The sequence below is a fragment of the Ptychodera flava genome, unplaced genomic scaffold (genome assembly GCF_041260155.1).
Source record: "Ptychodera flava strain L36383 unplaced genomic scaffold, AS_Pfla_20210202 Scaffold_29__1_contigs__length_4469600_pilon, whole genome shotgun sequence".
In the NCBI taxonomy this organism is placed as follows: Eukaryota; Metazoa; Hemichordata; class Enteropneusta; family Ptychoderidae; genus Ptychodera; species Ptychodera flava.
The window spans coordinates 1,830,482-1,842,797 of NW_027248351.1; the positions used below are offsets into that span (position 1 = coordinate 1,830,482).

The window sequence follows — 12,316 nt, forward strand, 5'->3', positions numbered from 1 at the left end:
TTAAAATTCCTACAATTTCATCCTTGGTTTGGGTCAACTTTGCTAAAATTTGACTCTGGTTTCAAATTACTTAAAGTCCCAATATCTACAATTTGTAGATTTTCAAAATTCTACCCTGGGACTTGTTTCACATTGCCATCTATTAACTTTCAAATAGTCCTGTTTCATTAAGTCAGGTCCATGACATATATGTACCAACATCAGTGATTGGTTCATCTGGTAATTTAAGGTCCATTTGCGTTACGCTGATTGGTGGGACCTAGCTTCTTCTAGTAATGTATGGCAAGAAAAAGTCAAATAACAGGAAAAATAGACAAAGTGAGTGTGTTTTTGAGGCATTTGGCGGGAAAATCTCATGGCTACGCATAGGGACATACTGGGAGATCCTGTGAACAGTCATGGCAGAGATCCAATATGGCTTAATGTATAGGCCTACGGGTGGTGCTACGCAAACTTCGTTGTTGTACCTCCTGATTGCCGGCAAGGTGTGAGTTCAAATGAGATAATCCCACAAAAAGACCTATGAAAGGTCCTTCGCTTGACTTGATACCTGTATTTGGAATATTGGTTCACAACACCAAGGGGCAAGCTTGTAGTGGAGTCGGATTATCCAAAGCCAAACAGAGTGCTATATACCCGGTTCTCTCGACACCAATACGTTCATACAGACCACGGAACAGATTCTCCTTGTTCAGCTGCTGCAGCGGGCATTGCTTTGCGAGCTCTATAGATTTCTGTGGCTTGATTTCTTGCCGATTGGACTCCTGTTGGGCCTCTTGAAATGAAGCTCGTCGATTCCAGTGATGTCTTCGTAGACCCGGTCATTTCATAGTGTGTTGGGGTTAATGTAACACACGTACAGGTATTAAAGTGTTCTCAAGTACGTTTGAGCGATAACAATAGCCAAACGCAATTCAGGAAAATGATAATCAAATGTGATCTCGATACAGCGTGTAATTCCTGTTAAATATTCAGCAGTTATTTAACTCAGATTAACTGACCTGTTATTGCATGTGAACTTTGGTAAGTGGGAATGTTTGTGACAGACCAGCGGCACATTTTAACAAGTGGCAATATCGCAACTATTGTAATCAACCCGTTACTTAGTGTGGCGGCCTTGGATATGTTTACAACAGGGGGAACCCTCACAAGCATACGCAGCACGACAACCACTGCCCTTTAAGCTGCAGAACATAAATCATGAATCGTGGCACGTGAATTGTGGCACATGCATGGCGCTTGAATTTTACCCTCTCTTGTCCTAAAACAAAGGCAAGAACATCAAGTAGGTATACAAGAATTTTGCCTCAGATTGTTGACTACAGTTCACATTAAGGTCACTGATGTCATGCCATGCCTGCTTTCGTGCTAGGAACAGTAACTTATGAAGAAAGCAGATTTGATGTGCTCACAACAACACAGGACATCTTCAGGACAAGAGGAATGTGTGAATTCTGGGCCTATAAATCAGTAACCAGTGTCAGTATAGTGACTCACCATTTAAAAAAACAACTTAAATTCATGATGATATCTGTGAATTTAACAGAGATAGGTCAAGAGTTGAATCTGAGGGAATTACATGTTTGTATCATGTGTTCTGTTGTCACTTCAAAACACAAGCTGCCAGAATTTACTCTGCTATCAACCCTGTGTTGAAGCATATGAACACTTAATGACTGTCCCACTTGCAACTTGATCTTGTGTCGAAGACAAACACTTTATTGGGAAAAGTGACCAAAAGTGAACAGTGTTCAATTGTCACCCACTCACCTCTGAACTTTGACCTCATTGCATGTACTGCAGTGATCACTCTTGTAAAATTTCACCATTTCATTCAATTGCTGGTAGAATAACAGAAAACAACATGTTAAAATTCTACTGCTTACACTGTCCTTACTCAATTCACAGATCTGCAGGCAGAGAGTGGCTCGCATTGTGTTTTGTTTACTTTCGATTTGCAAATGTAGTTCAGAAACACTCCAAAACTGATTATATTTATCATGCATGATGTCGATCGACCTTTATCATAAAATATCATGGCTGATACTTTATGGTAAATGTCACCAGGATGGACAGATATAGGCATTAGTATATGGTAAAGGTGTTAATATTGAAAGACCTGACAAATGGTACGCTAGCTCCGGGCTTAGCTTTGACATCACAGTGGTGCTGTGGTGTATCAATTGCACTTGGGTCAAGGGTCATCACCACAGAAACGCTGCAAGCCACCCCATAGACTTTTTTGCTACTTAACTGTGACATCGATTAGTGTTGCTGAGTTAATAGCTCTAAATAATGAAATATATTTGTCTTTGAATAAATCAACTTTTACGCACTTTGTAATAGACTATTTATAACTCTTTCTCTACTCCTACTAACTCTACCTGGACAATAAAAACATGTATTTTCAACCATTTTCCTGTAAGCCGTCAACGATTTATGCGATGTTTGCCCTCTCATGTAAAACGTACGGAATACGTATTGGAGGTCACAAGTTCAAATTCAAGCTGAAACTGATGACAGCTCACCAATAAAATTGTTGAAAATACATGTCATCACAGTCAGTAAGGAGTAGGAGAACATAAAGTGATAAAGTAGGTACAGGTTGATCTATTGAAAGATTAACCTATTTGATTATTTTGTGAGCTAAACAGTGCTATTGCAATCAGTGTTGAAGTAACTACCAAACAAATCTACGGGATGGCTCGCAGCAGTTCTGTAGCAATGACCCTTGACCTGAAAACAGTCTATACACCACAGCACAGCTGCCATATCACAGCTAGGCTAAGGCTAATTATTGCAAATCACCAATGGACTTTTCAAAGAAACAGTTACCAACAGACTGTCTTCACAACATACTTAAGGGGTGTCTGCACCAAACACAGCATATTTTGCTCAAAAATAACGTTTTTGCAAATATTTATTCAATTTTAATTAATTTGTTAAAGGAAGATTAAATATTGGTTTGGTTCACCTTGTAGCTTGTTAAGCAATCTGAAGGTTGCGTGATAAAGAAGTGTTAATTTATGTAAATGTATGCCATCACCCGATTTCCTAGCTTCTTTTTTTCCTCCCAATTTTGAAATTTCCAAGAATTTAACTCCACTCTGGCTAGATCAAATTGGTCTGAAATTTTTACATTATGTCTCTTTAAATGCTATTTAACCCCTTTTCCTGCCAAGTCCATATTTCACACCAGGTCAAGATGGTTTAAAATTAATGAAACAACATATTCAATATGATGTATTTTAACATAATACTGTACATTTGAAGGCTGTTGAAACATAATACTGTAAAGTGGATTTTTTTTGGACAAAAGATGCTATAACATACCAAGCCAATGGGTGATAATACGTCATGTTTTGGCTCAATACCGCTTTTTACTGACTTGGCTGATGGGGAAGTGATACAGTTATTACTGTCTGGCAGGAAAAGGTTAACAAAATGACTATATCGTTTGGCAATAAAGTACTTACATTTGAATAAGAGGCATTTTAATTTTGCTTATCATGAGTTTTAATCATTTTTTTGAGTGTTAGTCTTGAAACCCCTGCTATTTTAGAAAGGAAAGATAATGCCAAAAAAATATTTTTTTTTCCTACATATACTCTCCTTAAATTGCAATATTACATTGCAGAAAATAATGTCGTTTTTGACTTAAATTAATATTTATCATTAATACCAAAATTAAGGTTTTTACCCCAAATATACACCCACTTCCTCCTTTGAGTTAACTATTGCTACCATACTAAAATTTAGATCTGCTTTTTGAAAATATATAGTATGAGGGGGTTTTCTTGTCATCTTTGATGAGAAATATTGCTTTTGAAAAAATCTGTGTTGGCAACATGCAGCTCTACCTTTATTGATCTCTAAAGTGTGACACCATGCCAGACTGATATCTTGAAAAATTTCAGTTGAAATCTGTATGACTAAAATGGACGAAAATCACATTATGGAATAGAGTCAATGCAATAATTGTGTGTTTTCTACTAAGGGAGTGTTCACTTATTACAGGGGTGGGCTGGCGAAATTCATGGGATGTAATCTTAAATTTGAAAATTGCAGAGGGTAGGGGGTCATGTATTTTCAAACAGCACAGGGGGGGGGGGGGGGTTGCTTGATTTTCATAAGTATCCATCGGTCAAAAGTATTCAAAACTATTTGGGGAAATGAAAATGATTCTCTGCATGATTTCATTCTCTGTCACTCTAAATGTGAGTAACTTATGTATTATCTGTCACATGAATATCTTGCCAAGGCAACTCTATACAGGCTTGTCTTCTTGTAAATTTAGCTTGATGAGGAAATGAACAATTCCTACCAGCCTTTGGCTGAGGTATTAAAAGCAATGATAAGGTGGAAACTGTATGTTAAACTGAAACCTGGCATACATTGAAATTTTCCCTTGTGCTGTTGCATGGCACTACTGTCAATATCTGACCAGTTTTCAGGAAAGAGAAGTACAAAAACTTATCTGGATAATAAACACAAGGGCTGCAATATAAATGACAAGTTTCATGACTTTGGTTTTTATGTCAACTAGCAATGAGGAAGAAATACATACTTTTTACCTTCTCGTGTCTATTTATAGACAGAGAAGGTATTAGAGTTGAAAACCAATATGCTGCTGTCAAGAACTTCCGTCTGTCAAGACTTCCGTCTGTCAAGATCCGTTGACGTCATGCCATTGTGATGGTCATATCATAAACTGATGGGGGTGTTCATGGCTCAGGTTGAGGTGTGGGAGAACGATTTTGAGCTATGACAAAAATCAAAAGGGACTTAGCGGCATAGCCACAGTGTTAAGCCTTTCTCCAAGGTTTCTTAGTTGACTACAATCTATTACAGACTACTGAGCTGACGTTAGGGGTACTCACTTTGTGTTTGCTCACTCTGTGAGCGCTAGTGTTTGGTACTGAGTTGCGTGGATATCCCTCATGGCCTCACGTGATCTGGGCGTGTTGCATAATCTGCAGATGATCAAATGCCTCCGAGTCTGAAAACTGTCATTGTGTAAGCCTGTCGGCATTTTCCTTGCATTTTTTCTCATTTAATTTTGCAAAATATCGGCGAGTACCTCAATATTTCAAGATAACCCTTTCTTCCCAATCGTTTCCTGGAGTTCAGAGTCATATGAACGAAAATGAGTGAAAGTTTTAGACAGGAAAATCGGACGTCGGTCATGTTCAATGTTTACAGTACAATCAGAAGTTTACGTGGAGGAATTAACCAACAAACACAGGAGTGTTCATGATGCCCGCCCTCTAGAGGCAGACCCTCCTATATGAAGTACCACATTTGATGCTTGTGGAAAGCTTGACGACCACACAATGGAGCATTTAAACTTTTAGAAAATGACAAACTGAATAAGAAGGTATTCAGAAAATGTCAAATACTGAGGAAAAATGCGCAAATATTCAAAATAAACAGGTTAACTGATTGGTCAGCTATAAAAAACAATGAAAATGTTTATGATCAAAAGTTTTTGAGATGCGCACATTTTAACAAATACAGAAATTATTAACATTATAAATATAAGACCAAACTATTTTTTCAGGGATGGGACAGGTGGAAATGAGGGGTGAGAGACAAAGGCACTCCTATTGCTGCATGTGGATGCAGCCACACCATTTCATTTACAGCATACTTATTCACTGTGTTGTGTTCAAGTTCCATATTGTACTGACTGTCATACAAGGATAACATAAGCAAATCAAATCAAATTAGAAAAGGATCATGCTGTTGTGTGGATTTTGCTGAACATGGCTGATATTTCGCCCTATATATTTGGTATCCAGCAAAGGCATATTTTGATGTAAAGTCAAAATAACACTACATTGCTGACAATATATTTTACCGTTTCTGCATGAATTTTTCTTTTTTAAATTATAGTATATTAGTACTTCAAACAGATTAACAGTTATCGTGATGTCAACCCATAATTTTACATCACAAAGACTGCTGTAATTCTGCCAATTTTTTTTTGTTTTTCAGTCATTTTATAAATTTTGCACTGCACAAGATGATTGAACAAATTGCAATGTTTGAATTTGTAAACTCAAAGAATAAAAATCCTTTGGTCACAAATTAAATTATTTTTTGAAAAGAAATTTCCTTTAACCCCTTGACTACCTATGGCGCCGGATATTTCCGGCGCCATATTGAATTACCATATACCTTGAGTGCCGGAAATATCCGGCACAGTTAAATAGGCGTATTTGCTTCGTTTTTGTCGCTAAAAATCCCGTAATTTCGGCGCCTGCACGCAGCGCAACTAAGATTGATGTATCCCGATCTGGCCTGAATGTGATTGCGCCCCCGTACGTCCGAATATGGCCAAAATCCGGAAGCAAATGTCGTGACCCATGACCTCGACCCTGAAAGGTCAGGCTGATCACTGAAGCGTCGCGCTGATTGTGTACAGTTTTCAGAAGTACGGACGATCGCGAAGATGTTTATGGGTTTTTATTTTAATGAAATGAAATGTTTATTTATTGAAAACAAATGATTTATATGTAAATATGTTCTATTAACAGCAATATTCGTGAATGAAACTAGGGGAAATACAGTGTTTTACTATAAGCCAGTGAAATTTTATAGCAGCCATATTATCAATATGATAGGTCACATGACTGGTCATGTGTTTCGTCATGTGATATGTTGTTCCCTAAAATGTATTTTTAAATATTGTGAAATATTTTTTGATAAATCATAACCATTTTAGATGCATGTTTCTGCAAGGAAGACTTAAAGCAGGTGTGTACAAATATAAAATGTGTTGATTTTCAAATACAGAATCATGTCAGATGCTGATGTTTATGGTTCATTTACTCTGCCTTTTATGAGAAAAATCTTAAATAGGTACATCTATAAATAAAGTAAAGGGTAGTTATTATTACATATATGTAAAGACAATGCCATGAAAATTGCAACTGTATTCAAATTTGCATCATTTTATGGATTCAAAACACGTCCAGATGATTCAAATATTCATATTCTTTGCCTACTCTGGTCACATGACGTGTCATGTGATCAGTCACGTGACCTGGAAATACAAAATTTATGTATGAAAAAGTGGGAAATTTCATGCTGATTCAGAAAATATAAGTTTATTGGTACTTACTTATTTTTAGCTCCCATAGCCATATGTATATATGGCAATGGAAGCTATTCTTATAGGCTAGGGAAATGTCTGTATGTCTGTATGTCTGTATGTCTGTATGTCTGTATGTCTGTCCGTCAACATCAAAAACTCCAAAACCGCTGTACATTTCATCTTGATATTTGGTGTGTACATGGATGATGGGCTGTAGATGAGATTTTGTTCAAATGAAGTTGTCATTGCCAAAAATATGCAAATTAAGTGAAAAAATGTAAAAACAGTCAAAATTGAAAAAACTCAATAACCACTGAGCAGATTACATGAAAAATTAGCATGTAAGTACTTTGGGCTGACATGAAATGATTGTGCACATCTTGGGTCAGTATCTTGGACTTGCTATTTTTCATGAATTTTTTTGTAATTTTCTCCCATTTTTGGTCAAAAATCTCCTGCTCTGAAACCACAAGTCCGATTGATTTGAAACTTGGTATGGAAGTGCATAGGAGTGACCTTTCCCAAATTTGGGCAAATCGTGGTGAAATTTGCATATTTTTAGTTTACACGTCCATAGACTCCCATGTATAAGGCAGATCTCCATAGACTCCCATGTATAAGGCACGAAAAATAAAAAATTTAGTTTCTCATCGTATTCATATTGCAAAAAGGATGCAGTGACACAATTTTTAGTCCCCACGGATGAAGTCCAGTGAGCTTATAGATTGGGTCATGTCCGTCTGTTCGTCCATCCGTGAGTCCATCCGTTCACGCATATATCTCGGATTTGTACCTCATTAATTATGCACATATCTAATTTTGAGCGAGCCAATAGAGCTAGAGGTCTGATTTTTGGTATATAGGGATAACTTAGCAAAACAATTTTTTTGACAAAATGTCACGTGACCTCGGTGACCTTTGACCTCAAATATACATATTTGTCCATAACTCAGTAACCACAAGTGCTACAGCCTTCATGTATGGTATGATGGGACAGCTTATGACGCCACATATTGTACTCATTAATTATGCGCATATCTAATTTTGAGCGAGCCAATAGAGCTAGAGGTCTGATTTTGGTATATAGGGATAACTTAGCAAAACAATTTTTTTGACAAAATGTCACGTGACCTCGGTGACCTTTGACCTCAAATATACATATTTGTCCATAACTCAGTAACCACAAGTGCTACAGCCTTCATGTATGGTACGATGGGACACCTTATGACGCCACATATTGTACCTCATTAATTATGCGCATATCTAATTTTGAGCGAGCCAATAGAGCTAGAGGTCTGATTTTTGGTATATAGGGATAACTTAGCAAAACAATTTTTTTGACAAAATGTCACGTGACCTCGGTGACCTTTGACCTCAAATATACATATTTGTCCATAACTCAGTAACCACAAGTGCTACAGCCTTCATGTATGGTATGATGGGACACCTTATGACGCCACATATTGTACCTCATTAATTATGCGCATATCTAATTTTGAGCGAGCCAATAGAGCTAGAGGTCTGATTTTTGGTATATAGGGATAACTTAGCAAAACATTTTTTTGACAAAATGTCACGTGACCTCGGTGACCTTTGACCTCAAATATACATATTTGTCCATAACTCAGTAACCACAAGTGCTACAGCCTTCATGTATGGTATGATGGGACACCTTATGACGCCACATATTGTACCTCATTAATTATGCGCATATCTAATTTTGAGCGAGCCAATAGAGCTAGAGGTCTGATTTTTGGTATATAGGGATAACTTAGCAAAACAATTTTTTTGACAAAATGTCACGCGACCTCGGTGACCTTTGACCTCAAATATACATATTTGTCCATAACTCAGTAACCACAAGTGCTACAGCCTTCATGTATGGTATGATGGGACACCTTATGAAGCCACATATTGTACCTCATTAATTATGCACATATCTAATTTTGAGCGAGCCAATAGAGCTAGAGGTCTGATTTTTGGTATATAGGGATAACTTAGCAAAACAATTTTTTTGACAAAATGTCACGTGACCTCGGTGACCTTTGACCTCAAATATACATATTTTTCCATAACTCTGTAACCACAAGTGCTACACCCTTCATGTTTCTTATGATTGGACACCTTATGACGCCACATACTGTACCTCAATAATTATGCGCATATCTCATTCTGAGAGAGCCAATAGAGCTGGATGTCTGATTTTTGGTATATAGGGATAACTATAGAGAGAGATTTTTTGACCAAATGTCATGTGACCTCGATGACCTTTTACCTAAAAATATGCTTATGTCAATAAATAAGTAACCACAAGTGCTATGTCCTTTGTATTTAGTAGGATGGGAGACCTTATGACAACACACGCTTTACCTCATTAATTATGTACACATCTAATTCTGGGCAAGCGAATAGAGCTAGAGATCTGATTTTTTTGGCATATAGGGATTAATTAGCAATATAATTTTTTTTTTCAAAATGTCATGTGACCTCGATGACCTTTGACTTTGATTATACATATATATGCATATTTCAGTAACCACAAGTTCTATACCCTCCAATTTTGATAGGATATTAGACCTTAAGATGTCACATCTTGTACCTCATTTATAATGCGCATATGTATTTCTTGGCTGGCCGATACTGCTAGAGGTCTGATCTTTTTTCCCGATTTAGAACCATAACTTAGACATGCCTCATGTGTTTCAAATTGGGAACAACGACATAGACGTATGTGCCCATAGATCCCAACATATACACTCCAGTGATACTTCTTAATGACCACATTTTCCTGCCCCATCAAGACTAATACTCCTATTACAAGTGGGGACTATGTCATTGTAAATGACTTGTTGAGTTAATGGTTGTATCACAGTATTCGATATATCTAATTCTGTATCTTTTCCATTTTACATTCTGAATAATTACATTAAACATATTTCACTGTCTCCAGCACATTTCATTTAAGTATTTTCACTTCATGCACTTTATCCTTTCACACATGTTCAAATATCTGACCAGAGAACAAACACTAAATAGTCCAGGATGGGAGCTACAGTGTCATTGACGCTATTTTTAATGTAAGCAGTGTTCATGCAATGACCACACCCCAGATTTTATCAATATTTACATAAGGGCCTGGTATATAGGAATACATTTGCCTTGGTAGTCAGGGGTTAAACACTTTTAGCATATATCCTTTTCACGGTCATGTATTTCAAGGAAAATATGCCTATTAAACAGTAATTTCTTCACTTTCAATTTTTTTCAATACTATGACAATTATCAGCCATGAGGTTATACAAACACAAGACCAGATAGGCGTTTTTCATCATTTCCACAGGACTCTTTGGAAATCCATTAAAAACAGTTAAAAGTGACTGGAAATGATCACTTGGTATACATTAATTTACAGATGCCAGGTTGTGTATTTCACATGCACTCAGGTCAGTAAGGAAGTGCGTCATTACTATTTTGGACTGTTAATTCTTATTTCTGAATTGTTTAACTTTTTTTCCACATTGAACTATCTTTAGGCAGTTTATACTGTAGCTTAGAATTTTTTTGATTGATGTATTTAATCATCTTTTGGGTTCTTTGGGTCCATATCCCACCTCATGCCCCTACATCATCAACTACTGTATTTACCAACAACTCCATGCCAACAACCAATTCCTGACCTGGCCACACATTAGAGAAGGTACAGCGTCATTGACGGTATTTTTTTATATACCTTTGAAAGGGGAAGTTCACTTCAGCTGCTTTTTACATTTTAAAGCCATAGTTTTGAAACACACGGCCAGAAGTTGGCTGTTTTGTCACTGCAGACTATTAAATATTGAATGCAGAATACTGAATGCAGACTATTGAATATTGAATGCAGAATACTGAATGTAGACTATTGAATATTGAATACAGAATACTGAATGTAGACTATTGAATATTGAATACAGAATACTGAATGTAGACTATTGAATATTGAATGCAGAATACTGAATGCAGACTATTGAATATTGAATGCAGAATACTGAATGCAGACTATTGAATATTGAATGCAGAATACTGAATGCAGACTATTGAATATTGAATACAGAATACTGAATGCAGACTATTGAATATTGAATGCAGAATACTGAATGCAGACTATTGAATATTGAATGCAGAATACTGAATGCAGACTATTGAATATTGAATGCAGAATACTGAATGCAGACTATTGAATATTGAATGCAGAATACTGAATGCAGACTATTGAATATTGAATGCAGAATACTGAATGCAGACTATTGAATATTGAATGCAGAATACTGAATGCAGACTATTGAATATTGAATGCAGAATACTGAATGCAGACTATTGAATATTGAATGCAGAATACTGAATGCAGACTATTGAATATTGAATACAGAATACTGAATGCAGACTATTGAATATTGAATGCAGAATACTGAATGCAGACTATTGAATATTGAATGCAGAATACTGAATGCAGACTATTGAATATTGAATGCAGAATACTGAATGCAGACTATTGAATATTGAATGCAGAATACTGAATGCAGACTATTGAATATTGAATGCAGAATACTGAATGCAGACTATTGAATATTGAATGCAGAATACTGAATGCAGACTATTGAATATTGAATGCAGAATACTGAATGCAGACTATTGAATATTGAATGCAGAATACTGAATGCAGACTATTGAATATTGAATGCAGAATACTGAATGCAGACTATTGAATATTGAATGCAGAATACTGAATGCAGACTATTGAATATTGAATGCAGAATACTGAATGCAGACTATTGAATATTGAATGCAGAATACTGAATGCAGACTATTGAATATTGAATGCAGAATACTGAATGCAGACTATTGAATATTGAATGCAGAATACTGAATGCAGACTATTGAATATTGAATGCAGAATAATGAATGCAGACTATTGAATATTGAATGCAGAATACTGAATGCAGACTATTGAATATTGAATGCAGAATACTGAATGCAGACTATTGAATATTGATGCAGAATACTGAATGCAGACTATTGAATATTGAATGCAGAATACTGAATGCAGACTATTGAATATTGAATGCAGAATACTGAATGCAGACTATTGAATATTGAATGCAGAATACTGAATGCAGACTATTGAATATTGAATGCAGAATACTGAATGCAGACTATTGAATATTGAATGCAGAATACTGA

General features: G+C 36.2%; 1 protein-coding gene across 1 annotated transcript in view; it reads left to right on the forward strand.

The window, feature by feature from the left end:
• Nucleotides 1-12,316, forward strand: part of LOC139127180 (tripartite motif-containing protein 2-like) — a 144,880-nt gene that overhangs the window by 125,613 nt on the left and 6,951 nt on the right. The window lies entirely within an intron of this gene.